Below are 5,159 nucleotides of genomic sequence, written 5' to 3' on the forward strand. Positions count from 1 at the left end.
GAATGGATATTAGGGTTTGGGAGGGTTCATTGACTGAGGAAGGTGGCTAGAAATGAGACCATCTCATTCTTTAAATAGGGGCACTACCCAAATTAGGGTTTTCCTTCTGTGTCTAGTACGCCCAGCGTACCCTTTGGTACGCCCAGCGTACTAGGTGGTCCTCGCATCCAAACTACGCTCATAGGTACGCTAAGCGTACCCGTACTTACGCCCAGCGTACCCGATTGTCACACATTTCTCAATAAGGACCAAACTTGCCATAACTTCCAAACTATCATAGCTTCTATGATATAACTTTGATTCCAAAGATCCTCACATCTACGAAAAGGTGATGAGATGTCCTATGCCTCTATCAACTCGCCATATCCCGAGACCTCCTCATGCACGGGTTATGGCCCACGAACCCTAATCATGGACAGTCCGAAAGAGGATGTTATAACCTCGATAACACTAATATAATTGAACAGTCACCAAAATTCGATAGTGTGACAAGCTAGAAAATATGTCGTTAATAGTAGTTAGGATCTAACGCTACCAACCACACTTAAGTGAACAACTCTGTAATCGTTCGACATACTAATAAATATATTCAATTTTTATCCCTAATTACGTCAACAATAGTGCACGAAAAACCATACCATCTTGCAAGCAGGTTAACATATTTAAAACGTACGCATTACCGCAAGCCTAAAACATAGACTTCACAAAAATCCAACTCACAATAGAAATGATGTGATTTTTATAGGAAATAAAAATCTACCGCATGCTAAATTTTACAATGTCCAAAACTACGAAGAGAATGATTGATCTTTTTCAGAAGTCACCAAAAGACGAAACAAAATACTACTCAAAGTAGGATTTAAGAGACAAAGAACGTTTAAAACGAAATCCGTATAAGAGATTTATGATTTTTATAAAATCATAAAGGTTATAAAATATAGACTAAAACCAAAAGTAGGTATTAGCTAAAACGACAAAAAGGAAAGTCCTATTATATGTCGATACCTACACGAATATATAAGAGTTGTTGAAAACGAAGTTCGTATGCGACAGTTGTGAATTTTCAAAGTTTATAAAATACCCTCACGTGCAACCATCCCCAGCGTGCGGCGTGCACTCTAACACCCCAATTCGTTAGTATACGGACAGCATGGGGCCATGAGAAGAGGACACGTGTCAACACCTAGGTGGTTCCCGTGCAAGTTATTTGGTGTGCACTACGCGTCCGTGCAACGCAAAATCCCTTATAAATAGCAAGCTCGTACTGATCCTTTCTCACACCTCACTCTCTCTCGATTTCCATGCCACTGACTCCCTAGCGCCTCTCGAGTTCCAAACTACTGAATTCTACCCTACATCAACAGTTTCATGATTTCCAAGTGAGTTCACGACCCCATTTTCTAAACCTTTTTTTGGCACGAGGGGGGAGGAATACTTATTAAAATACAAATATTTCATAGTTATTACTAATTGTATAATATTAGTTAGATAACTATGTTCATAACATTAGGATGATATTATACCTGGTAGTTACTCTGCCCAATTTTCAAAGTTAATATTAAGCCTAGTTGTTATACTGAAACACACTTATAGAAAATATAATATCTAGTGTTTACACTGGCCAATTACCAAGAAACGCAAATACTCTAGTCGTTATTATAGCCACCCTTTGGATAAGATTACTACCTAGTGGTTACTCTGCCCAACTACTCGGCCACACAAAACACACTAACTTGATTATATATATATATATATATATATATATATATATATATATATATATACATATATATATATATACATATATATATATATACATATATATATATACATATATATATATATATATACATATATATATATATATATATATATATATATATATATATATATATATGTATGTATATAAGACGAATAGTGTGTGTGTGTGTGTGTGTGTGTATATATATATATATATATATATATATATATATATATATATATATATAAGTATCTTGTATAAATACAATAAAGAATAACAACACGACCGACCACTAGAGGCCAACACCAACAAGTTGTTAGGTGGGACACATTCATCTCCTAGATATCGTTAATTCTTAAGTGATCGGGAAAGATATGTATAGATCTATTTGGGATTGACACTCTCACCTGTGGTTGTTAGCACCAACCTGACGGCACGTTGAAGCAGACATAACTTTCTAAACATATTTGTGACAGTGAAACGTTGTGGTTTTTCAAAAACCACATGTATTCCTAGGTCACCAATGGAGACATAAGGTCTTTCAGTAAAAGCTTAGGAAGTAAATTGCAGTCTACTGAAGAGTATAAGATATCAATATAAAACTCATTAATGTGAAGGCATTATGTAAATTACCAGTGTTAAATGGAAGTGATATTTATGGTATGAAAAATATGTGAAATACTTATATGTGAATCAATATCATAACATCACGCCGGCCGACGTTTCTGATGGGTTTGAGCCATAAGAACTTTCCTATGTCACATGCAAACCCTAAGGCTTGGATCTAGGTTTCTCTAATTGAACATGCAATTTATCCAAGTCTTGCAAACCCTAGATCTAGTGTATACAAATTTGAATTTTACATAAGAAAGTCAGATCTAGATGATTACCTTTTGTAGCTTGCTTGATTCTTCTTGTCTTGGAGCTTAGAGTCACAATTGTCACTCCTCTAATGGCTTACAAACACCAACTAGCAAGAGGATGATTTGGAGAGAGGACAGAGAGGTAGAAATCGGCCCTAGGGTTCCAAGGAAGCAAGTGTAGCCGATTTCTACAACCCAAGGGGTCTATTTATACTGTGAGCTTCTAGGGTTTCAGCCAAAACCCTAATGGACAACTTAATCACCAAGCAGCCCATGGAACCTTCTAGATTAAGGCCCTTGGACGAAATCTTGATGGGATCCTTCCCATAATTTCGTCCACCCGTTTCTGCATAGGGTACCCCAGCCCAATAACTCAATTATCCAATAATTGCAGTTCAGTCCTCTATATTTAATTAATCTCTTTTAGTCACCTAATTAATTCTTAATTAATCTATGACTAATATTAATTAAATAGTATGATTATTCCTTTAATATATTATTCTCATAATATATTAATAAATCATAATATCTTCTCTCTCTTCATAAATCACCCTGTCAAGTTGCTATGGTGAAGTCAACCCAAAAGGACCATGCACAACCGGGTCAAGTACTTACCAAATATAGTTACAGGCTTAGACACTAATCCAACAGTCTCCCACTTGGATAAGTCTAGTAACTACAAATGCAAGCCTAATCCGACTAGCAATCGTAGCTCTCAAAGACGCTGTCAACCTCTGATCTTATCAGTAACCTGTCCTTTAGATAAGGGATCCTATAATCCTCTGTTCTAGATACCATGCGGACACTTACATGGAACATTGTCATACTCATTGTCCAGCAATTAGTTTCTCGATCTCAGATTCATTTGACATAGAACTTAATTGAACACATCAATTCAGTCCTGACCGGGCCCGACACATAAGTCAAATCAAATCATCGAGGGGCCATGATATCGCTTTTACCCTCTTAGGATAAAAGGAACAGATAAACTTCGACTTATATGCATTTACTATCCACTAATTAAATCATACACAACAATGCATTTTATAACATCAAGTTACTGATGCGTTTACGCATTATCAATGCATAACCAATTTGCAAACAATAAACCATATATCTTGGTTTTAAGACCATATGATATTATCATCTTGCGATCACTCGTGATAAATTCCATGAAGTGATTCCAGCAAGTGTGAGTTTTTTCCAATGCTCAAATCAAGTTCATAAGCACTCATGAACGTTGCAGCAAACTTTTCTATGTCTAATATATTTTAGACAATCTACACACCAATTCATGACAGTCTTCATTCATATCTACTTCCAACATATGAACGACTGTGAACTGTTCGAATAATTCGATTATTATCAAATAATTCAATTATTCAGGAAGTCAAAACATGCAAAATGAAACAATAGGTACATGATTAACATAAGACAGTAACATTACTAATAAATAATACTCTTTTATTTAATCATCGAATGTTAATTACAATTTATTTATTACACGTTTCCAAACCATCTAATCTAAACTAATATCATCCTTCAGCCCGATGCTCCTAGCGTGCTGCAAGTGCTTAACCCTACTCAGTCCCTTCGTAAGCGGATCTGTTGGGTTATCTTCTGACGATACCCTCCTTACTACCAGGAGTCCTTCTTCCACCCGATGTCGAATAAAGTGATATTTTCTGTCGATATGTCGAGATCTACCGTGATCTCTTGGTTCCTTGGTCAAGGCAACCGCTCCTTTATTATCACAGAAAATTTCCATGGGCTCCTTTATGGCTGGCACAACTCCAAGGTCTCCAATGAAGTTCTTCAACCATATTGCCTCCTTTGACGCTTCGCTCGCTGCAATGTACTCTGATTCGCACGTTGAATCAACTACGGTTTCTTGTTTGGAACTTTTCCAAGTTACTGCTCCTCCATTAAGGGTAAAGACCCAGCCCGACTGCGAACGGTATTTGTCCCTGTCGGTCTGAAAACTGGCATCAATGTACCCTCGTACCTTTAAGTCATCACTCCCACCGAAGACTAGAAACCATTCCTTGGTCCTTCGAAGGTACTTAAGAATATTCTTGACTGCGATCCAATGCGCTCTGCCAGGGTTCCCTTGATATCTGATGACCATGCTCAAAGCGAAGGCCACATCAGGGCGAGTACAAGTCATAGCATACATGATTGAGCCAACTGCGGAAGCGTAAGGTACTCGGCTCATCTCAGCTATTTCGACTTCAGTACTCGGACTTTGAGTCTTACTCAACTTGGCATTACTTTGGATTGGTAACTCCCCTTTGTTTGAATTCTCCATACTAAAACGTTTTAGTACCTTGTCCAAGTAAGTATTCTACCTAAGTCCTATTAGTCTCTTACTTCTGTTTCTCACTATCCTTATTCCCAAAATATAGGATGCCTCTCCGAGGTCCTTCATAGCGAAGCACTTCCCGAGCCAGGACTTAACCTCCTGCAGTGTCGGGATGTCGTTTCCTATGAGTAGTATGTTGTCGACATACAATATAAGGAAGCTTACTACACTCCCACTGGCTTTGACATATACA

Source organism: Lactuca virosa, chromosome 5, assembly GCF_052849685.1.
Source record: "Lactuca virosa cultivar CGN04683 chromosome 5, Lactuca_virosa_CGN04683_v6, whole genome shotgun sequence".
In the NCBI taxonomy this organism is placed as follows: Eukaryota; Viridiplantae; Streptophyta; class Magnoliopsida; order Asterales; family Asteraceae; genus Lactuca; species Lactuca virosa.